We start from the raw sequence: 25,234 nt of genomic DNA, 5'->3' as shown, positions 1-25,234 counted from the left end.
TTTACAGCAAATGGAAACAGTAGTAATCTGTAGACATCCTGATCCACCTCTTTATCACGTACTGTGTCAGCAAGTTGTAAGAATTGTGCCAGAAACTCAGTAGGTTCTTCCTGTGGAAGACCGGAATACTGACAATTTTGCTGCACCATGATAATGAGTTGAGGGTTTAGCTCAAAGCTGCTTGCTTTGATGGGAGGTATACAGATGCTACTCCCATATGCAGCTGTAATGGGGTTAGCATATGACCCCAGAGTCCTTTTGGATTGTTCATTCCCACTTATGTCCATGATGGAGAAAAGGGAATTGATGTGAATAGTAATCAAGATATATATGTATATATATTTTTTTGAAAAGAGGAAGGATAAAAACAACAAAGAGACACCAAACTTAAAATTTTTCAGAAAATCAAACATGAATTTTCGAAAACCTAAAGAAAAACACAAAGAAGACACCAAACTTAGAATTTTTAAAGATCAAAAAGGGACTAAGGACATGCAAATTCGAAAATTAAAAGAAAAACAGAAGCATGCAATTGACACCAAACTTAAAATATGAAACTACACTCAAATAAAAGACTCTAAACCAACAAAAATAAAACAGTCCTAGTCTAAGCAACAAGATAGACCGTCAGTTGTCCAAACTCGAACAATCCCCGGCAACGGCGCCAAAAACTTGGTGCACGAAATTGCAATCACACTTTGCAATCCCGCACAACTAACCAGCAAGTGCACTGGGTCGTCCAAGTAATACCTTACGTGAGTAAGGGTCGATCCCACGGAGATTGTTGGCTTGAAGCAAGCTATGGTTATCTTGTAACTCTTAGTTAGGATATCAGAAATTATCAGGATTGATTGTGAAAAGCAAAAGAACATGAAATAAGTACTTGATTTGCAGTAATGGAGAATAAATTGAGGTTTTGGAGATGCTCTATCTTCTGAACCTCTGCTTTCCTACTGTCTTCTTCTTCAAGCACGCAAGGCTCCTTCCATGGCAAGCTCTATGTAGGGTTTCACCGTTGTCAATGGCTACCTCCCATCCTCTCAGTGAAAATGTTCAACGCGCTCTGTCACAGCACGGCTAATCATCTGTCGGTTCTCAATCGGGTTGGAATAGAATCCAGTGATTCTTTTGCGTCTGTCACTAACGCCCAGCCCTCAGGAGTTTGAAGCTCGTCACAGTCATTCAATCCTTGAATCCTACTCAGAATACCACAGACAAGGTTTAGACCTTCCGGATTCTCTTGAATGCCGCCATCAATTCTAGCTTATACCATGAAGATTCTGATTAAGGAATCCAAGAGATATCTACTCAATCTAAGGTAGAACGGAGGTGGTTGTCAGACACACGTTCATAGTTGAGAATGATGATGAGTGTCACGGATCATCACATTCATCAGGTTTAGGAACAAGTGATATCTTAGAATGGAAGCAAGCATGATTGAATGAAAAACAGTAGTAATTGCATTAATCCATCAAGACACAGCAGAGCTCCTCACCCCCAACCATGGGGTTTAGAGACTCATGCCGTAGAAAATACAATGAGAAATGTGTAATGTGTCATAAGGTAGAGATACAATGTCAAAAGATCCTATTAATAGTGAACTAGTAACCTAGGGTTTATAGAAATGAGTAAATGACAGAAAAATCCACTTCCGGGCCCACTTGGTGTGTGTTTGGGCTGAGCATTGAAGCATTTTCGTGTAGAGACTCTTCTTGGAGTTAAACGCCAGCTTTTGTGCCAGTTTGGGCGTTTAACTCCAATTTTTATGCCAGTTCCAGCGTTAAACGCCGGGAATTCTGAAGCTGATTTGCAACGCCGGTTTGGGCCATCAAATCTCAGGCAAAGTATGGACTATTATACATTGCTGGAAAGCCCAGGATGTCTACTTTCCAACGCCGTTAAGAGTGCGCCAATTAGACTTCTGTAGCTCCAGAAAATCCACTTCGAGTGCAGGGAGGTCAGAATCCAACAGCATCTGCAGTCCTTTTCAGCCTCTGAAATAAGATTTTTGCTCAGGACCCTCGATTTCAGCAAGAAAATACCTGAAATCACATAAAAACATACAAACTCATAGTAAAGTCCAGAAAAGTGAATTTTAACTAAAAACTAATAAGAATATAATAAAAACTAACTAAAATATACTAAAAACATACTAAAAACAATGCCAAAAAGCGTACAAATTATCCGCTCATCAGCTTGTCAAAACATAATTGAGTGCCATGATGGTGTTTTTCTTTGTCAAGTGGATCGACGAACTTCTATGTCATTGACCTCTGCTTCTTATTCTTCATGCTCTGGTTCTGCTTCAAAAAAATTACCTTCTCTGTATTTCTTATCTATTTGAATAATGGTCATCTCTTTAATAGTGCTGCCATTTTTTTGTTCTTTTGCAATTCATCTTCTGCAAATATTACATTTCTGTTGACAACTACGTTGTGAACAATGAGATCCCACATGCGATATCCCTTAACTCCATTAGCATAACCCAAAATATAGATATTTTAGACTTTGGGTCCAGTTTTCTTCTTTTCTGGGAATTGTACATCACGAACACATGATGACAACCAAATATATGTAAAGAAGAATAATTAGGTGGCTTACCATGCCACATCTCTATTGGTGTCTTCAATCCAATTGCAGTTGATAGTGATTGATTTATCATAAAATATACAGTTTTAACAGCTTCTGTCCAAAAAGACTTAGCGAAACCTGCAGTTTGCAACATAGCTCGTGCTCTTTCTAGAAGAGTCTTATTCATTCATTCTGCTACACCATTTTGCTAAGGCGTATATGCAATTATAAATCACCATTGAATACCTGTTTGCTTGCAAAATGTTAGAAAATTACCATTAATATATTCTCCTCTATTATCTGTCCTTAAACACTTGATCTTATTTTCAGATTCAAGTTCCAACTTTGCTTTGAATTCCTTAAACATTAGAAACACGTCTGACTTCTTCTTGATCGAGTATACCCATAACCTCCTAGAGTAATCATCAATAAATGATATAAGATATTTTGCTCCTCCTAGGAACATCTCTATCGCTTCCTATACATCAAAATGAATCAACTCCAATATGTGCTTGTTTTGAGTAGTTGATCTACCAAACATCAATCTATGTTGTTTACTTGTAATGTAGTGCTTACAAAATTGTAAGTTTACCGATTTAAGCCTGGGAATGAGATTATGTTCCATAAGAATTTCCAAGCCTCATTCTGACATGTGGCCCAGTTTTCGATGCCATGACATCGCCATTTCTTCTTGACTTTTTCACTACAAGATTTCTACTTGTTTATGGGACTTTTTTGTGGAAGTTTTAAAAAACCTCCATAACATATTTTATTTATGGCAAAATATGAAACCTCCATTAATTAATGTTAGTTTAAATTTTTAAGCCCAATCCTCCAAACAAATAAGCAGTCCCTAATGTACTTGTCCAAAAAAAAAAGAAGAACAAGAGTGAGATAGAAACCCTAGATCTACGCCACCGTATTCCTCTCTTCGCCATGGTCACCATCAAGCTCACCGTAGCATCTGAGATCAGAGGGAGAGAAATCGGCGACGCCTGCGACGCCATTTTTGCCGACATCCAGGAGCAGGTTTCCATCCTCAACTCCACTTTCTCATGGAAGGAGTCAGATCGAGCCACCGCCAAGCGCACCACTCACGTGCTCGCCTATCTTGCCAAAAATGGTAAATCCTCCATTCCTCTTCCTCGATCTTCTAGCGTGTGCTCCCTTCGTTTCGGTTTTTGGCAAATTCGGTCGTGCATGTCTCTTGGTGTAAATCCTTCGGTGGTTGTGTCTTGCAAAGGAAGTGGTGAACGTGATTGTCAAAGGAGGAGCTATTTCGGCTTTGGTTCAGCACCTCCAAGCTCCTCCCGTGACTGAAGAAGACCTCGTTCAGAAGCTGTTGCTGTTTGAGAAAGGGAGTGCTTTTGCACTTGGACTTCTTGCCGTCAAGGTAACTTCTACTCCCCCCTCCCCTAGTATTAATTATTTTTTAGGAATTATTATATTAGAACTCATTTGTGCCGTCGATTTTGCACTCTGAGGTGTATCTGATGTTTGAGGTGATTCTGCAAAAGTGCAAGTTAAGATTATGGTTATGCTTCGATTACTACCAATTACTAGATAATATATTCCTGTAATAAATTATCAGAAGCGTTGGTTTATTTAAATTCTCTTACTCAGTTAATTTTAAAATGTTATATTTCTGTTTATTAGGAATACTAGGAAAATAATAACCCGAATTATCTTATTTAACTTAATATTTAAATTCTCTTACTCAGTGTTAATTTCCACAGATTTCACAAAAATATTTTATGTGAAGCAGGTGTTAAGCACAGACCTATCATTTTAAGGCCTCTGAAGGTGTTCTCATATGTCTCCTGTATTTGCAACTTGTAGTTGAAAATGAGGAGAACTTCATTCCAAAGGGTGGGCGTTGGAATTTCAACAATAAGGTTAGTATTCTCTATTGTTTTATCTTATTATTTTCTATTCTTATTGTTGAAAAGTTAGAGTTTTTTATCTAACATTGAATGCCATATTTCAGAAACTAGTTAAACTTATGAGGATTGGGCGCTGGCCGCTGATTTTTTTTATATCCTGCTATAGGGCCGCAGTTCGCACTTAACCTAGAGTTGAGATGATTCAGTCTTTATTTAAGCCTGTTCCTTCCAATGATGGTAACAAAGATGAAGGTATCATCAGGTGAGTGTTATCTAATAATGCTATCGAGTCTTTATTTAAGGACCTGATTGTTGATTTGTTGTGCTCATTTCTTTCTTTTTTCTCCCTTATTTATGATTATGAAGCTTGCATCTCTTGCCCTTCCAAGAAAGATGATTATCTGTAGTTCTCTTTGAAATTTAGATTGCATGATGACAGTGTTCTCTCTTTGTTTTGCTGACTTTTCAATTTTAGCTGCATGTTTACATGAGGCTGGTTTTATGTCAATTAATACTTTTGTCTCAATTTTTCTGCAGACAGTTTTGACAAGGAAAAATACTATCACTAAAATTGAATTTCTAAATGACCCCACCATTTTTGGGTGGGAATTGATTAATGAACCCCGTTGCATGTATGATTCTTCTGGTGACACTCTCCAAGTAAGTCCTATACCTTATATTTAAATATGCTAATTTAAAAGTTTGAATGACTAGTTCAACTTACGATTGAGCCTACAATAAGAAGAATAAAAGGTTCAAATTTCTGCAGAAACTTGACAACTTCACACATTTTCTGAAGAGAGAACAATGTTTGTGGGACTTGCTTCACATTATCCATTAAACTGATGAAGAGAGATGTAACGGATTCTGTCATTATGACTTAGTAACTTATATATTTTCTAGATTTGTTTATTTCTATTTAAGGAGTTAAATTGACTTTCTAGATAAGGAGCTCTGATTTTAATTTTACTAATCCTAAAATTTCCTGATTTCACGCATTGCTTCCTAAATAGCTTAGCAAAGAAGGAAATCGTGGGAGAGTTGGTTAGGTGAGGTGTTGACTCGGATTTACTCTCTTCCTGGCTCCTTCTGTTCTTCTTTCTTTCAACTGTGGAATAAAACATGGGAAGGGGAAAGATAGAGATAAAGAAGATAGAAAACACGACGACGAGGCAAGTGACGTTCTCAAAGAGAAGGAACGGACTCTTGAAGAAGACCAAGGAGCTCTCTGTCCTCTGTGACGCCCAGATTGGACTCATCGTCTTCTCCAACACTGGCAAGCTCTTTCACTACTCCTTTCACCCCTACAGGTATAAACTTTTTATATTCCTTATGGCTTTCCTCAATTCCATCTACTTATCCTATCATATTTAAATATATATATGAACATCAAATTAATATTTTGGTCAGGATGGATCAAATATATGATATAAACATGCAAATTTTATGGAAGAAGATTTTTCCAGCACTCTTTGCTCTTTACTATGAAGATTGGCTACCTGAGATCCTGAACAGGCTTAACATTAAACAACTGGCAAGACCATTGCATCTGAGGCTTTGGTTTTTCTAAATGTTATTGCAGAATTTCATTGTGTATGAATTGAAGTGTTTGAATGTATTGTGTTATAAAATGTACAGGGAATCAGCCTCTTTATAGAGGAATTACAGAAATAGAAATAACTAGAAAATAGGAAAGAAAGGAAAAATACTAGCCTAAAATAAAGAAAAGATTTCTAATCATAAAATCCCTAAAATTAAGCTAAACCTAAAAAGGAAAAGATTTATAATTAATTCTATTTACATAAAAGATTCAAGAAAGGAATTAGGAATCTGATTTTGATTTGATCTAGTCAACACTCCCCCTCAAGCTGGCTTGAAGATATCATTTATTGACAGCTTGCTTATTATGCTATCAAAAGTCTTCTTGGGTAATCCTTTAGTTAGAACATCTGCTAATTGTTCCGTAGTTGGAACATAGGAGATGCAAATCTGTCCTCTCTCAATCTTTTCCCTGATAAAATGCTTGTCAACTTCAACATGTTTAGTTCTATCATGCAACACTGGATTATGAGAAATGGAAATTACAGATTTGTTGTCACAATACAACCTCATTGGTGGAGAAATGGAAACTTTTAGTTCTTGTAGGATTTTCTCTACCCATAGTGCTTTACATATTCCATGAGCCACTGCTCTAAACTCAGCTTCTGCACTACTTCGTGCCACAACACTCTGTTTTTTACTCCTCCAACTAACCAAGTTTCCGCCAACAAAAGTACAATACCCAGATGTTGACCTTCTATCCATGACATTCCCAGCCCAATCTGCATCTGTATAAGCTTCTACTTGAAGATGTCCATGCTTTTTATAGAGTAACCCTTTCCCAGGCGACCCTTTCAAGTACCTTAGGATTCTAAAGACAGCATCCATGTGTTCTTGACCAGGTGAATGCATAAACTGGCTTACCATGCTCACAGCAAAGGCTATATCCGGGCGTGTATGGGATAAATAGATTAGCCTCCCTACCAACCGCTGATATCTCCCTTTGTCCATTACATTTTCTGGTTCAGCTGGCTTCAATTTTAAGTTGGGCTCTATAGGTGTTTCAGCAGCTTTACAACCAAGTAATCCCGTCTCTTTTAAAAGATCTAGGATGTACTTTCGTTGGTTCATAAAAATGCCTTCCTTAGACCTTGCAAATTCAATTCCAAGGAAGTATTTTAATGAGCCAAGTTCTTTGATTTCAAATGCTTTGGCAAGCTTCTCCTTCAAGTCTTTTAGCTCCCAAAAATCATCACCTGTCAGAATAATGTCATCCACATATACAATTAAGATGGCAGTTTTATTAGCTGCTGAATGCTTATAGAAAAGTGTATGGTCAGCTTGGCTTTGAGTATAACCAAGTCCCTTCACCACCATTCCAAGTCGTTCAAACCAAGCTCTTGGGGATTGTTTCAATCCATAGAGAGATTTCTTTAGTTTGCACACTTTGTTCCTCCCTAGTTCAGCTTCAAATCCAGGTGAAAGTTTCATGAACACCTCTTCCTCTAGTTCCCCATTCAGGAAAGCATTCTTTATATCCAATTGATGTAAAGGCCAATTGTAATTCGCAGCAAGAGATAAGAGAATCCGCACAGAACTGAGTTTGGCAACTGGAGCAAAAGTCTCTCGATAGTCTACTCCATAGGTTTGTGTATATCCCCTAGCTACTAACCTAGCCTTATACCTCTCTATGCTTCCATCAGCATTGCACTTGATGGTAAAAACCCACCTGCAGCCAACCAATTTTGTATTCTGTGGCAGATCTACAATCTCCCAAGTTTCATTTTTCTTGAGTGCATGCCACTCTTCCATCACTGCTAATTTCCAGTTGGGATCATCTAGTGCTTCCTCTATATTCCTAGGCTCAAACAGATTTGTAATTTTAGAAGTAAAAGCTCGATGTTTTTGAGAGAGATTTTGGTAAAAGACATAATTGGAAATAGGATGGTTGGTGCTGTTTTTGAGTACTTTTTTGGTGCAGGTTCTGGTTTCTTTCCTAAGGGCTATTGGCAAATTATTATTAGAAGTGACAATTTCAGATTTACCTGGAAGTTCCTGAAGTACTATAGTTGGGCCATCTTCCGGGTTTTCAGATTGGGTTGGTACAGAGATGATGGGCTGTTCTCTAGTCTTCTTGGGATATTTCCGAACATAACACCGAAGCTCCTTTTCTTGTGGTATTTCTTTTCCTGTTTGGATTCCAACTAATTCTGGCACAATTTCAGAATTGGTTTTCACATCTTGTTTTGCAATGGTTTCAGAATTTACTTGATTAGTGGAAGTTGTATCCTCAATATGTAAGATAGGAGTGGGTAAAGGTTCATGCAAAAAATTTTCTTCCCTTAGACTCTCCCCCTGAAGAGAATTCTTTTGAAAAAAGGTTTCATGTTCCAAAAAAGTAACATCCATACTTACATGAAATTTCTTGGTGTGTGGATTGAAACATTTATAACCCTTTTGACTTGGGGAATAGCCAATAAAAATGCATTTTTCTGCCCTTGGATCAAGTTTACTTCAATATGAAGGTGTATGTAAAAACACAGTGCAACCAAATACTTTTAAAGGTAAGTCAGAATGCAACCTACATGCTGGAAAATTCTTTTTGAAAGTATCCAACGGTGTGCAGTAATTTAACACACGTGTGGGCATTCGATTTATGAGATAGGCTGCTGTTAGAACAGCATCTCCCCATAAATACTTTGGAACATTACCCTCAAACATAATGGCACGTGCTACTTCAAGAAGGTGTTTATTCTTCCTTTCAGCAATGCCATTTTGTTGGGGTGTATTGGGGCATGTATATTGATGTTGAATACCTTTCTTTTGAAGAAATTCACCAAGATTTTTATTAAAGTATTCAGTGCCATTATCACTTCTTAATATTGAAATTTTTGTGTCAAATTGTGTTTCTATCATTGTTGAAAAATATTGAAAAATTTTAGAAACCTCAGATTTTTCATGCATGAGATAGATCCAACATAGTCGTGTGTGGTCATCGATAAAAGTTACAAACCATTTTTTTCCAAATTGAGTTGTTATTTTTGATGGACCCCATACATCACTATGAATCAAGTGAAAAGGTTTAGATGCATGATAAGGTTGAGAGTAATAAGGAGCTCTATGGCTTTTTGAACGAATACAACTTTCACATTTAAGTAAGGAAGAATCAATATTTTTAAACAAACTTGGAAACAAATGTTTGAGATATGGAAAACTAGGGTGTCCTAGTCTATTGTGCCAGAGAATTATTTGGTCCTTTATAGGCATAGAACTTATACCACTAAATCCTTGAGCTATTTTATCCTCCGAAATATCCTCAAAGTGATAAAGCCCATCCATCATCTTAGCACTGCCAATCATCTTCCCCGAAGTCCGGTCCTGAAAAATACCATGAGTGTCAAAGAATGTCACAGCACAATTGGAATCCTTGCAGATCTTACTAATAGAGAGAAGATTACAAGAAAGCTTTGGTACATGTAGGACATTTCTTAAGTCAATATTTTTGGACAGTTTAATTGTACCTTTTTCCAGCAATAGATGAAAAACTACCATCAGCAACTCTAATTTTTTTATTTTCAAAGCAAGGAGAATAAGTTTTAAATAAAGGGGAGAGGCTGGTCATATGGTCAGATGCACCTGAATCGACAATCCATGGTGCATTCAAGTTTGAGGTGCAATTAAGGGACATAGGAATACTAAAATTACCTGTTTGAGCCAAAGAACCACTAGGAGTACTAGACACAGAACTGGAATTTAACAGCCTTATGAGCTGCTCAACCTGTTCCTTACTCAATGATGATTTTTCAGCCTCATGAGCAGTTGGGGTAGAGCGTATTTTGGGACCAGGTTTGCTGCCTTTAAGATGTGCTGGTTTTCCATGAATCTTCCAGCAGGTTTCTCGGGTGTGACGAGGTTTATTACAGTGGTCACACCAAAGATTGGAGGGGTGCTTCTGATTTGATGAACTTTTAAGTGCAGCAGGTGCCACTAAAAGTGCATTAGACTCCAAAGAGGTCTGTTCAGTCTTGTATTTTCCTATCATCACAGCTCTACGAGTTTCCTCTCTTCTAACTTCAGCAAATACTTCTCCAATTGAGGGTATGATTGCTCTTCCAATAATTCTGCCACGAACTTCATCTAGCTCCACGTTGAGGCCTGCAAGAAACTGGAATATCCTCCCTTCTTCCACTGTTTGTTGGTGGTGTTTGGCATCAGCGGCTGAATTCCACTTGTAGTTATTGAAGTGGTCAAGTTCCTGCCACACCCGCTTCAATGTGTGGAAATATTTGGTGACATTGTCACTCCCTTGTTGAATTTCTCTAGCTTTTAGAGTAAGTTCATAAATCTGGGATTTATTCCCAAGATCAGAGTACATCTCCTTGACACTATCCCACAATTCTTTGGCTGTGGTATAGTACATGTAGTTACTGCTGATATCCTCCTCCATTGAGTTCACCAGCCATGTCATCACCATGGAATTTTCGGTATCCCACACATGATATTGTGGGTCAGTGATGTTAGGCTGGCTTCGCTCACCAGTGAGATATCCAATCTTCCCTCTTCCACGGATATACATCTGAACTGATTGAGACCACCTAAGGTAATTTGACCCATTGAGTCGAAATGTGGTGATCTGAACTGAATGGGAGTCACCACTAACTAGTACCCGTTGCTCAGATTTTAAATCTGATGGAGTAGGAGTGGTATTCTCCTTCTGTTCAGGATTAATGACTGAGGAACTATCAGCCATAGCTTTAAATCAGAGGCACAGTGCAGAGATCCTGCTCTGATACCAAATTGAAGTGTTTGAATGTATTGTGTTATAAAATGTACAGGGAATCAGCCTCTTTATAGAGGAATTACAGAAATAGAAATAACTAGAAAATAGGAAAAAAAGGAAAAATACTAGCATAAAATAAAGAAAAGATTTCTAATAATAAAATTCCTAAAATTAAGCTAAACCTAAAAAGGAAAAGATTTATAATTAATTCTATTTACATAAAAGATTCAAGAAAGGAATTAGGAATCTGATTTTGATTTGATCTAGTCAACAGTATGGTTATGCTTGGACCAAAATGACCGATGAAGAATTAAGGAAAATGATTAGCAGAACTTTAACATGTAGAATTGACAAGAGGTAAATGCTATTTGGTAGCTGATGAGCGGATAATTTGTACGCTTTTTGGCATTGTTTTTAGTATGTTTTTAATATATTTGGTTGAGTTTTTAGTATATTTTTATTAGTTTTTAGTTAAAATTCACTTTTCTGGACTTTACTATGAGTTTGTGTGTTTTTCTGTGATTTCAGGTATTTTCTGGCTGAAATTGAGGGACCTGAGCAAAAATCTGATTCAGAGACTGAAAAGGACTGCAGATGCTGTTGGATTCTGACCTCCCTGCACTCGAAGTGGATTTTCTAAAGCTACAGATACCCAATTGGCGCGCTCTTAACGGCGTTGGAAAGTAGACATCCTGGGCTTTCCAGCAATATATAATAGTTCATACTTTGCCCAAGATTTGATGGCCCAAACCGGCGTTCAAAGTCACCCTCAGAATTTCCAGCGTTAAACGCCGGAACTGGCACCAAAATGGGAGTTAAACGCCCAAACTGGCACCAAAGCTGGCGTTTAACTCCAAGAAGAGTCTCTACACGAAAAATGCTTCATTGCTCAGCCCAAGCACACACCAAGTGGGCCCGGAAGTAGATTTTTATGTCATTTACTCATCTTTGTAAACCTTAAGCTACTAGTTCCCTATAAGTAGGACCTTTTACTATTGTATTTTCATCTTGGTTCTTCTGGTTCCCTCTCTGGGGCCGAAACCAATGATCACTCTTGTTCTTATGTATTTTCAACGGTGGAGTTTCTACACACCATAGATTAAGGTGTGGAGCTCTGCTGTACCTCGAGTATTAATGCAATTACTATTGTTCTTCTATTCAATTCAGCTTGTTCTTGTTCCAAGATATCACTTGTTCTTCAACTTGATGAATGTGATGATCCGTGACACTCATCATCATTCTCACCTATGAATGTGTGACTGACAACCACCTCCGTTCTACCTTAGATTGAGTGAATATCTCTTGGATTCCTGATACACGATGCATGGTTGATCGCCTGACAACCGAGCGCTCGCCTAACAAACGAGCCAGCCATTCCGTGAGATCAGAGTCTTCGTGGTATAGGCAAGAACTGATGGTGGCATTCAAGAGAATCCGGAAGGTCTAACCTTGTCTGTGGTATTCTGAGTAGGATTCAATGATTGAATGACTGTGACGTGCTTCAAACTCCTGAGGGCGGGGCGTTAGTGACAGACGCAAAAGAATCACTGGATTCTATTCCGGCCTGATCGAGAACCGACAGATGGATAGCCGTGCCGTGACAGGGTGCGTTGAACATTTCCACTGAGAGGATGGGAGGTAGCCACTGACAATGGTGAAACCCTTGCATAAGCTTGCCATGGAAAGGAGTAAGAAGGATTGGATGAAGACAGTAGGAAAGCAGAGAGACGGAAGGGACAAAGCATCTTCATACGCTTATCTGAAATTCTCACCAATGAATTGCATAAGTATCTCTATCTTTATCTTTATGTTTCATTCATCATCTATACCCATTTGAGTCTGCCTGACTAAGATTTACAAGGTGACCATAGCTTGCTTCATACCAACAATCTCTGTGGGATCGACCCTTACTCGCGTAAGGTTTATTACTTGGACGACCCAGTACACTTGCTGGTTAGTTGTGCGAAGTTGTAGTGATCACAATTTCGTGCACCAAGTTTTTGGCGCCGTTGCCGGGGATTGTTGAGTTTGGACAACTGACGGTTCATCTTGTTGCTTAGATTAGGTATTTTTCTTCAGAGTTCTTAAGAATGAATTCTAGTGTTTCAAGGTGATGTTCTTATCATCACCAAAGCTGATTGATCTTCATCAATTTAGCTCTTGGATGCAATGTCCTGCTGAAGCTTGGCTAGCCATGTCTAATTCCTTTAGACCGAAGCTTTAGACTAACATTGCATGATTCCTGGAATTCTCATTAAGAATTTTGATATTTTTATTTTTCCTCTTCACTTAATTTTCGAAAAATCAAAAAATTTTACAAAATCATAAAAAAAACCAAAAAAAATATTGTATGTTTCTTGTTGAGTCTAGTGTCTCATTTTAAGTTTGGTGTCAATTGCATGTTTCTGTTCTTCTTGCATTTTTCGAATTCATGCATGTGTCTTCATTAATCTTCAAGTTGTTCTTGATGATTTCCTTGCTCTGATCTTTAAATTCTCTTGACTTGAGTGATTTGTTGTTTCTCATATGCATTCTCATTTTGTTAGTGTCAGTAGTATACAAACTGCTAAGTTTGGTGTCTTGCATGCATTGTTATTTGATTTTAGTTGCATTTTGATTATTCCTCATTATAAAAAAAATCCAAAAATATTTTTAATTTGTGTCTTTTCAAGTCAATAATACAGAGAATTGAAGATTCAGAACATACAGCAGAGGAATTACACAGAAAAAAGGCTGGGCGTTCGAAATGCCCAGTGAGGAAGGCAGACTGGCGTTTAAACGCCAGCCAGGGTGCCTGGCTGGGCGTTTAACGCCCAAAAGGGTAGAGTTTTGGGCGTTAAACGCCAGAATGTGCACCATTCTGGGCGTTTAACGCCAGGATGGCACAAGAGGGAGGATTTTGTTTTTAATGCAGATTTTTTTTAAGTTTTCAAAATCTTTTCAAAATCAAATCTTTTTCAAATCAATTTTTCAATCAAATCTTTTTCAAAATCAATTTCTTTCCATTTTCAAAAATACTTGCTATCAATTAATGATTTGATTCAACATTTCAAGTATGTTGCCTTTTCTGTTGAGAAAGGTTTAATTTTTGAATCATATCTTTTCTTGTTAGCCAAGTTATTAATTTTTAAAATCAAATTTTTTTTCAAATCATATCTTCTCAATCACATCCTTTTAAAACCAATCATATCTTCTTAACCACATCTTTTTCAAAATAGTTTTCAATCAAATCTTTTTAATTTCTAATTTCAAAAACTTTTTCAAAAATCACTTGATTTCTTTTCCACTCTTATTTTCGAAAATAAATTAGTGTTTTTCAAAATGTTTTTAAATCTTTTACTTAATTTTTGAAAACTTCTTTCCCTCTTCTCACATCCTTCTATTTATGGACTAACACTATTCCTTAATGCAAAATTCGAACTCCATCTTCTTTGATAAGTTCGAATTTTCTACTTCTGCCTTCTAATTTTCTTTTCCTCTGACACCTCAAGGAATCTCTATACTGTGATATAGAGGATTCCACATTTTCTTGTTCTCTTCTCTTTCATATGAGCAGGAGTAAAGACAAAAGCATTTTTGTTGAGGCTGATCCTGAACCTGAAAGGACCTTGAAGCGAAAGCTAAGAGAAGCCAAAGCACAACTCTCTATAGACGACCTAACAGAAATCATCAAAGAAGAAGAACCCATGGCAGCCGAAAACAACAACAATGCCAACAATGCAAGGAAGGTGCTGGGTGACTTTACTGCACCTACTCCCGACTTCTATGGGAGAAGCATCTCTATCCCTGCCATTGGAGCAAACAACTTTGAGTTTAAGCCTCAATTTTTTTCTCTAATGCAACAGAATTGCAAGTTCCATGGACTTCCATTGAAAGATCCTCATCAGTTCTTAGCTGAATTCTTGCAAATCTGTGACACTGTCAAGACTAATGGGGTTGACCCTGAGGTCTACAGACTTATGCTATTCCCTTTTGCTGTAAGAGACAGAGCCAGGACATGGTTGGACTCACAACCTAAAGAAAGCCTGAACTCTTGGGAAAAGCTAGTCAATGCCTTCTTGGCAAAGTTCTTTCCACCTCAAAAATTGAGTAAGCTTAGAGTGGAAGTCCAAACCTTCAGATAGAAGGATGGAGAATCCCTCTATGAAGCTTGGGAAAGATACAAACAATTGATCAGAAAATGTCCTTCTGACATGCTTTCTGAATGGAGCATCATAGGTATTTTCTATGATGGTCTCTCTGAACTATCCAAGATGTCTTTGGATAGCTCTGCTGGAGGATCTCTTCATCTGAAGAAGACGCCTACAGAAGCTCAAGAACTAATTGAAATGGTTGCAAATAACCAATTCATGTACACTTCTGAAAGGAATCCTGTGAACAATGGGACAAATCAGAAGAAAGGAGTTCTTGAGATTGATACTCTGAATACCATATTGGCTCAGAACAAGATATTGACTCAACAAGTCAATTTGATTTTTCAAAGTCTGTCTGGAATGCAAAATGCACCAAACAGTACTAAGGATGCTTCATCTGAAGAAGAAGCTTATGATCCTGAGAACCCTTCAATGGAAGAGGTGAATTACATGGGAGAACCTATGGAAACACCTATAATTCTTCATGGAGAAATCATCCAAATTTCTCATGGAAGGATCAGAGAGACCTCAACAAGGTTTCAATAACAATAATGGTGGAGAAACAGGTTTAGCAATAGCAAGCCTTTTCCATCATCTTCTCAGCAACAGACAGAGAATTCTAAGCAGGGCCACTCTGACTTAGCAACCATGGTCTCTGATCTAATCAAAACCACTCAAAGTTTCATGACTGAAACAAGGTCCCTCCATTAGAAACTTGGAGGACAAGTGGGACAGCTGAGCAAGAAAATTACTGAACTCCCTCCTAGTACTCTTCCAAGCAATACAGAAGAAAATCCAAAAGGGAGTGCAAGGCCATCAACATGGCCGAATGTGGAGAGGAGGAAGAGGCAGTGAACGCCACTGAGGAAGACCTCAATGGACGTCCACTGGCCTCCACTGAGTTCCCCAATGAGGAACCATGGAATCTAAGGCTCAAAATGAGACCATAGAGATTCCATTGGACTTACTTCTGCCTTTCATGAGCTCTGATGAGTATTCTTCTCTGAAGAGATGAGTATGTCATGAAGAGCAAGTTACTAAATACCTTGGAGCAATCATGAAGCTAAATGACAAGTTATTTGGTAATGAGACTTGGGAGAACGAACCTCCTTTGCTCACCAAAGAACTGGATGACTGTCTAGGCAGAAATTACCTCAAAAGAGACAAGATCCTGGGAAGTTTTCAATACCTTGTACCATAGGCACCATGACCTTCAAGAAGGCTCTATGTGACTTAGAGACAAGTGTAGCTTATGGACTTGTAGAGGATGTTCTGGTGAAAATTGAAGACCATTACATCCCTACTGATTTCATAGTCCTAGAGACTGGGAAATGCATGGATGAATCCATCATCCTTGGCAGATCCTTCCTAGCCACAGCTAAGGCTGTGATTGATGTTGATGGAGGTGAACTGATCATTCAAGTGAATGAAGAATCCTTTGTGTTTAAAGCTCAAGGATATTCCTCTGTCACCATGGAGAGGAAGCATGAAGAGCTTCTCTCAAATCAGAGTCAAACAGAGCCCCCACAGTCAAACTCTAAGTTTGGTGTTGGGAGGCCACAACCAAACTCTAAGTTTGGTGTTGAATCCTTTGTGTTTAAAGCTCAAGGATATTCCTCTGTCACCATGGAGAGGAAGCATGAAGAGCTTCTCTCAAATCAGAGTCAACAGAGCCCCCACAGTCAAACTCTAAGTTTGGTGTTGGGAGGCCACAACCAAACTCTAAGTTTGGTGTTGAACCCCCACATTCAAACTCTAAGTTTGGTGGGAGGTTCCAACATTGCTCTGAGAAAATGTGAGGCTCCAGAGAGCCCTCTGTCAAGCTACTGACATTAAAGAAGCGCTTGTTGGGAGGCACCTAATATCATTTTTATCTATTTTTCTTTGTTATTTTATGTTTTCTGTAGGTTGATGATCAGAAGTCACAAATCAATTGAAAAAGCAAAACAGAATGAAAAACAGGAAGAAAAACAGCACACCCTGGAGGAAGAACCTACTGGCGTTTAAACGCCAGTAAGGCTAGCAGATGGGCGTTTAACGCCCAGTCTGGCACCATTCTGGGCGTTTAACGCCAGAAAGGGGCACTAGACTGGTGTTAAACGCCAGGAAAGGGCAAGAACCTGGCGTTAAACGTCAGAAATGGGCACCAGCCCGGCGTTTAACGCCAGAATTGGCTCAAAACGCATTTTTGCATGCCATTTGGTGCAGGGACGACTTTTCCTTGACACCTCAGGATCTGTGGACCCCACAGGACCCCCACCTACCCCACCACCCTCTCTCTTCTTCTTCACCCATTCACCAATCACCTCAACACCTCTTCCCCAAAAACCCTTCACCTATCAAATCCCATCTTTCTCTTCACCACTCACATCCATCCTTCATAAAACCCACCCATAATGGCCGAACCCTACCCCTCTCTTCACCCTTATATAAACCCATCTTCACTCCTTCATTTTCACACACCCTAAACACTACTTCTCCCCTTTTTGGCCGAACCACAAAGCCACCTCCATCTCCTCTATTTCTTCTTCTTCTACTCTCTTCTTTCTACTTTTGCTCGAGGACGAGCAAACCTTTTAAGTTTGGTGTGGAAAAAGCATTGCTTTTTGTCATAACCATTTATGGCATCCAAGGCCGGAGTAACCTCTAGAAAGAGGAAAGGGAAGGCAAAAGCTTTCACCTCCGAGTCATGGGAGATGGAGAGATTCATCTCAAGGGTGCATCAAGACCACTTCTATGAAGTTGTGGCCAACAAGAAGGTGATCCCTGAGGTCCCTTTCAAACTCAAAAAGGGTCAATTTTGATCAAAGGTTGGACCAAGTCCTCACAGACATTTGTGAAGAGGGCACTCAATGGAAGAGAAACTCAAGAGGGAAGCCAGTTCAACTGAGAAGGCATGACCTCAAGCCCATCACTAAGAAAAGGATGGTGCAAACAAGAGACCCCTCTCATCATGAGATCCCTGAGATGCCTCAAGGGATGCACTTTCCTCCACAAGACTATTGGGAGCAACTAAACACCTCCCTAGGAGAACTGAGTTCCAACATGGACAACTAGGGTGGAGCACCAAGAACACTCCATTCTCCTCCATGAAATTAGAAATCAAAGAATCATGAGAGAGCAACAAAGACAAGAAGAGACATTGAGGAGCTCAAGCACTCCATAAGACCTTCAGAGGAAGAACAAGCCATCACTGAGGTGGACCCATTCTTTAATCTCCTTATTCTTTATTTTCTTGTTTTTCGAATTTTTATGCTTATGTTTGTCCATGTTTGTGTCTTATGATCATTAGTGTCTTAGTGTCTATGCCTTAAAGATATGAATGTCCTATGAATCCATCACCTTTCTTAAATGAAACTATTTTAATCACAAAAGAACAAGAAGTACAGGATTTTGAATTCATCTTTAAAACTAGCTTAATTAGTTTGATGTGTGGCAATACTTTTTGTTTTCTGAATGTATGCTTGAACAGTGCATATGTCTTTTGAATTTGTGGTTCATGAATGTTGGCTCTTGAAAGAATGATGAAAAGGAGACATGTTACTGAGGATCTGAAAAATCAAAAATGATTCTTGAAGCAAGAAAAAGCAGTGATACAAAAAAAAGAAGGAGAAAAACGAAAAAGAAAAAAAGGGGGAGAAAGAAAAAGAAAAGAAAAAAAAGAAATAAAGTTGTGATCCAAGGCAAAAGAGTGTGCTTAAGAACCCTGGACACCTCTAATTGGGGACTTTAGCAAAGCTGAGTCACAATCTGAAAAGGTTCACCCAATTATGTGTCTGTGGCATGTATGTATCCGGTGGTAATACTGGAAGACAGAGTGCTTTGGGCCACGGCCAAGACTCAATAAGTAGCTGTGTTCAAGAATCATCATACTTAACTAGGAAATCAATAACACTATCTGGATCTGAGTTCCTAAAGAAGCCAATCATTCTGAATTTCAAAGGATAAAGTGAGATACCAAAACTGTTCGGAGGCAAAAAGCTACTAGTCCCGCTCATCTAATTTGGAGCTAAGTTTCATTGATAATTTGGAGTCTATAGTATATTCTCTTCTTTTTATCTTATTTGATTTTCAGTTGCTTGAGACAAGCAACAATTTAAGTTTTGTTGTGATGAGCGGATAATTTGTACGCTTTTTGGCATTGTTTTTAGTATTTTTAGTATATTTGGTTGAGTTTTTAGTATATTTTTATTAGTTTTTAGTTAAAATTCACTTTTCTGGACTTTACTATGAGTTTGTGTGTTTTTCTGTGATTTCAAGTTTTTTCTGGCTGAAATTGAGGGACCTGAGCAAAAATCTGATTCAGAGACTGAAAAGGACTGCAGATGCTGTTGGATTCTGACCTCCCTGCACTCGAAGTGGCTTTTCTGGAGCTACAGAAGCCCAATTGGCACGCTCTCAACGGCGTTGGAAAGCACACATCCTGGGCTTTCCAGCAATATATGATAGTCCATACTTTGTCCAAGATTTTATGGCCCAAACCGGCGTTTAAAGTCACCCTCAGAATTTCCAGCGTTAAATGCCGGAACTGGCACCAAAATGGGAGTTAAACGCCCAAACTGGCACCAAAGCTGGCGTTTAACTCCAAGAAGAGTCTCTACACGAAAAATGCTTCATTGCTCAGCCCAAGCACACACCAAGTGGGCCCGGAAGTAGATTTTTATGTCATTTACTCATCTTTGTAAACCTTAAGCTACTAGTTCCCTATAAGTAGGACCTTTTACTATTGTATTTTCATCTTGGTTCTTCTGGTTCCCTCTCTGGGGCCGAAACCAATGATCACTCTTGTTCTTATGTATTTTCAACGGTGGAGTTTCTACACACCATAGATTAAGGTGTGGAACTCTGCTGTACCTCGAGTATTAATGCAATTACTATTGTTCTTCTATTCAATTCAGCTTGTTCTTGTTCCAAGATATCACTTGTTCTTCAACTTGATGAATGTGATGATCCGTGACACTCATCATCATTCTCACCTATGAATGTGTGACTGACAACCACCTCCGTTCTACCTTAGATTGAGTGAATATCTCTTGGATTCCTGATACACAATGCATGGTTGATCGCCTGACAACCGAGCGCTCGCCTGACAAACGAGCCAGCCATTCCGTGAGATCAGAGTCTTCGTGGTATAGGCAAGAACTGATGGCGGCATTCAAGAGAATCCGGAAGGTCTAACCTTGTCTGTGGTATTCTGAGTAGGATTCAATGATTGAATGACTGTGACGTGCTTCAAACTCCTGAGGGCGGGGCGTTAGTGACAGACGCAAAAGAATCACTGGATTCTATTCCGGCCTGATCGAGAACCGACAGATGGATAGTCGTGCCGTGACAGGGTGCGTTGAACATTTCCACTGAGAGGATGGGAGGTAGCCACTGACAACGGTGAAACCCTTGCATAAGCTTGCCATGGAAAGGAGTAAGAAGGATTGGATGAAGACAGTAGGAAAGCAGAGAGACGGAAGGGACAAGGCATCTTCATACGCTTATCTGAAATTCTCACCAATGAATTGCATAAGTATCTCTATCTTTATCTTTATGTTTCATTCATCATCTATACCCATTTGAGTCTGCCTGACTAAGATTTACAAGGTGATCATAGCTTGCTTCATACCAACAATCTCTGTGGGATCGACCCTTACTCGCGTAAGGTTTATTACTTGGACGACCCAGTACACTTGCTGGTTAGTTGTGCGAAGTTGTAGTGATCACAATTTCGTGCACCAGTAGCATCATGTACAAGTTCACCTGTTTCACTTTTTCCCATAGTTCTTTTTCATGTTGTAAATATTGATGGTTCTGAACTTTGCAGGAAAAGTTGTGAAGACAAAATGGATCAATTCTTGAAAAGATGTTTTTACCATTCTGGTCTGTATAACTCTGAGGATGATTTTTCAGACTTGGACTCCAAGCTGAAAGAAAAAGAGGTAACACTAACATATCAATGGTTTGTCTTTTATGCTATTTGGTTAAAACTTTTAACAAAAGTGTTCTTATCTCCTAAAATACCTCCTAAATATACATCTCTACTACCAGGTGGTGTCATACAATTTAAGGCATTTCATGATTACTAATAACTCTATCAATGATTTCATACTAACTAACATTAGACTGAGATGGTAAGTTCCTGCTTAGTAATTATTCTTGAGACTAATTCTTTACACTGCAGGGTGAAAAAGATTCAAACAGGCTATTTTATTTGTCAATACCTCCAAATATATTTGTGGATGTGGTGAAATGTGCTAGCCTCAGAGCTTCTTCAAGAAATGGCTGGACAAGGGTTATTGTCGAAAAGCCATTTGGCCGCGACTTGGAATCATCAAGTAAGCTAACAAGATGTCCCAAGCAGTACCTAGCTGAAGAACAAATATTCAGGTGCATATGGTTCTTTTCATTTTTCTTTCTAACCTTTACAAGCTAAAAATGAAAGTTGGTAAAAATTGAAATCATTTAGGATTGACCATTACTTGGGGAAGGAGCTTGTGGAGAATCTATCAGTGCTTTGTTTTTCAAATCTTGTTTTTGAACCTCTATGGTGCCGGATCTACATTCGAAATGTGCAGCTACTATTTTCAGAGGATTTTGGAACATAAGGAAGAGGAGGGTGAGTCATAGTCTCATACAAAACCTATTTCTTCGTTGTGTTTTACAAACAAAACCATACTTCATTGTCTTAGTTTTTTTCCAGTTATTTTGATAACTATGGAATCATTCGCGATATAATGCAAAATCACCTTCTGCAAATACTAGCCTTGTTTGCAATGGAAACTCCTGTGAGCTTGGATGCCGAGGACATCAGAAATGAAAAGGTAAGTCTTATAAGTTTAAGCCTCGAAATTGAGATTATGAGCTAAGTTTTATGATTCAAGATCACTAAAGCTCCAAGAGTTTAGGTGAACTCTAGAGTTTGATAACCTTCGAACTTGCTGATGATGCTTTATTAATTGATCAATTCTATTCAATGATTACACTTAAGATTGTTGTCTCAAACTCAGGTGAAGGTTCTTAGATCAATGAGACCAATTCAGTTAGAAGATGTTGTTGTTGGTCAATATAAGGGCCGTGCTTTTCATTGACAATGCAAGATGGGATGGAGTTCCTTTTCTCATGAAAGCTGGCAAGGCTCTCCATACTAAACGGTATTAAATATTTCCTTTCCAATTTTTTTGGGTTGCCGACAACATTATTGTTTCTTAATTATGTCTATATAGATTTGGGGTTAGTGATACTTGATGAAACCCATTTTTTGGAGTCAAATATAAAAATCTTCTATGAAAACTTAAATTTATACACCTACAGTATAAATTGATGGCATATATGGATTTGTATGAGACCATATCCGATCAAATTGACTTTGGTGCTTTATATGCCACCTTCTTGGGGTCATATATAAAACTTTGAGAATTTAGTTGTATATGGATATCTAATTACCATAAAGGAATTAATAAATTATCATCCAATATATATATATATATATATATATATATATATATATATAATTGAATATAATATATTATAATTAAACTCAAATTTTAAACTCTAAATCTCATTTGCTTTTAGCTAATCTTGAATCGTAAGCTATTTAAATTCTGTTTTTAAGCTGAATAAATGAATAATATATCTTATTCTAGATGCTTTTGATAGAAAAAGAGACTACCTTGAGATGAGGATTCAGCGCTACCTTGGAAAAGGCATAGCTTTTCTCCAATACGAAGAATTGACTAAGCTTGAAGGAGAACTTCAAAGCTCTGTTGCAAGGGTTCGAAAGCGTCAGGTATATATATATGTGCATTTCGAAGTTATTTTTTTTCTTCTTCACATAGTTTTAAGAAATTTGGTGACCTAAATGAGTAGATACACATACTAATGTCAAAGAAAATAAATAAATAAGTGATAAGGAGGTTTTTTGTAAAATGTTTACTGAAGATAATAAGGTATATTGCGATATGCGTGCATTACATTTCAGACAAAATTAAATGTTTCCATCACTGATCAAATACTGATTATAATTTATATAATTAAGTCAACTAATGTCAGAAATTAGTTTATGTACTAATTTGCCCTGTTTTCCTTCTACAGGAAAAAGATTCTATGCTCATCGAGTTTGTTTAGTCAAGTCAGATATATTTCGAGCAAGGTTTGATGGTGGTTATAGGGTAGGCCTTGATTATTCTTGAAAAATTTTTATAAGTTATTTTTTTTTCTTTTTAATTATGTATGAAGTGCAGATTAACTATGATTAAGCTCCTTTTTTCCTTGTAAATATTCAAATATAAACTTAATATGAAGTGCAAATTTATGGAAGATTATCATATAGTTATGATCCTAGGATAATGTTACCTTAGCTAGTGTAGTATTATCTTGCTTTTGGTTGAGCTGATTTTGGTTTAATTTATACTAAGAATTTCGTGCTGGGATATCTTTGTTTTGTACTTGGAATTTTGTAAATCCACTACCAAGAATCATACTCTATCAATGTATTAATATTTCAATTATTTACTTATATTTGTATAGTTATGGTTAGTTAATATGATTAGTAATGTGGCTTGCTACGAACCTCTTTTTTGGCAGTGCTCAAAATTAGGAATAGCAGTCTGGTAGTGGTTTGCCGTCGTTCAGTTTGTGGCCCTTTTTTTTTAATTTGAAAATGAACTTTGTGGGGGTTTTAAACGCCACAAAAATGACAAAAACTGCCAGAAGCTATTAACACAAAATCCCCCACAGAACAGCAAAAAAAAACCATCACTAAAACACGTTGTGGCAGTTTTTAAAAACTGCCACAAATAAGCTCGTGGCACCTCCAATTTTGGAGGTTTCGGAAACTGCCACAATTCGTTTTGTGGGTGTTTAAAACCGCCACAAAACACAAAAAAACGGCCACAAAATGGCAAGAATCTTGTAGTGTTTGAAGCAGTTGATGCTTTTGTTGCAAAGTATTTTCCATAATTATGTATAGATTTGCTGCAATATTTTCTACTTTTATTACAATAAGAGCACTTTTAATAATTTTCAAGATTCCACCTTCAATATGGGTCCTGCAACCAAGTTGATTCAGTTGTCCAATCGACAACAAATTCTTCTTCAAGCTTTTCACATGTCTTACCCCTTGAAGTGAGCGGATAGAACTATCAAATATTTTTATTTTGACAGTACTTATTCTAACAATTTCTAAGGCATGATTATTTTCCATGAACACAGATCCATCTACGAGTATTCATATGTACAAAACCAATCACGATGAGGAGTCATGTGCCAGGTTGCTCTTGAATCAACAATCCAAGCATCAGTAAGTTATTTTCTATCTTTAGAACCAATTATTGCTTTGCCATATAAGATTTCTCCATCCTCAAAGGTACTCGCAACACATCCTTGAAAACTTGATTCTTCTGAAACTTTCTCTATACTCTTCTTCTTCCAATAATCTTTTTTGAAGTATCATCTCTTGTCACAATTATAGCATTTGAATTGCTTTTTTTCTTGTGACTTTGGTCTACTTTGACTCCTACTAGAATCATGCTCCATTGATCCCCCTCTCGTTATTAACAGCACATCTACTTGCTTTGAGCTCTATAATCTATCTTACTTATTCTTACGCCTGAATTCTTCTTCGAAAATTGCAGCAGCCATGTCATCAAAGAAAAGATAGTCTGTCAAAATATTATTAGTTAAGTTAATAATGAGTTGATCATATGAATCTCGTAGACTTTGAAGTAGAAGCCTTGCACGTTCGTTTTCTGCTATGTTGCAATCCAACTATGAGAATTGAAAAATAGCGTATTTAGAATATTGATGTGATCTGTTACTGATCTAGATTCACTCATTCGAAGAGCATAAAGTCTTCTCTTTAGAATATATTGTTGTAAAGTGACTTGACTTCATATGATTTGGTGAGAACATCCCAAATTTTTTCTGTTGTTATTTTCTCTGCTACACTTGACAAGACTGAATTACCTAGTGCCAAGTGTAAATTTGCAATAGCATTATCATCCATCTCCTTTCATTTTTTATTTGTAATCCCAATGGGTATATTTTCAATTGCTGCCATGCAATTGTCTTTTCTCATAATTATTTTTATTTTTAATTTTCATAATAAAGAATTACTCCCATTAAATTTCAAAATCTCATACTTTGCTGCCATGTTTTTAGACAACAACTCACAGCGGAAGAAAAGATTATTAATCAGCAACTTTTGACTTTGATACTACTGTTAGGTACGAGACAAATAACGCAGCAAAATATAAATAAAAAATTAGAAATTTGTATAACATAACTTTCTTTAAGAATTATAATTTCTCTCTATCATAAAAAAATTACAATAACACTCTTTA

The 25,234-nt window shown here is 37.7% G+C and overlaps 1 long non-coding RNA gene, 1 other non-coding gene and 1 pseudogene across 2 annotated transcripts; 2 read left to right on the top strand and 1 right to left on the bottom strand.

Moving 5' to 3' along the window:
• The first annotated feature begins 4,448 nt into the window (after positions 1 to 4,448).
• On the top strand, positions 4,449 to 5,080 carry LOC130973116 (uncharacterized). The gene is made up of 3 exons (XR_009084023.1): positions 4,449 to 4,466; positions 4,559 to 4,716; positions 4,992 to 5,080. It is a non-coding gene; the product is annotated as an uncharacterized LOC130973116 (long non-coding RNA).
• A 9,784-nt stretch (positions 5,081 to 14,864) lies between these two features.
• LOC130977910 (small nucleolar RNA R71) lies at positions 14,865 to 14,972 on the bottom strand. The gene has a single exon (XR_009085581.1). It is a non-coding gene; the product is annotated as a small nucleolar RNA R71 (small nucleolar RNA).
• Positions 14,973 to 20,850: 5,878 nt separating this feature from the next.
• On the top strand, positions 20,851 to 24,809 carry LOC130975384 (glucose-6-phosphate 1-dehydrogenase, chloroplastic-like; annotated as a pseudogene).
• The last annotated feature ends 425 nt before the right edge of the window (positions 24,810 to 25,234 follow it).

The sequence above is a fragment of the Arachis stenosperma genome, chromosome 4, assembly GCF_014773155.1.
Source record: "Arachis stenosperma cultivar V10309 chromosome 4, arast.V10309.gnm1.PFL2, whole genome shotgun sequence".
NCBI lineage: Eukaryota > Viridiplantae > Streptophyta > Magnoliopsida > Fabales > Fabaceae > Arachis > Arachis stenosperma.
Note: the sequence above shows the minus strand (reverse complement) of the source record. Positions and strands in the feature narration are given on the sequence as shown.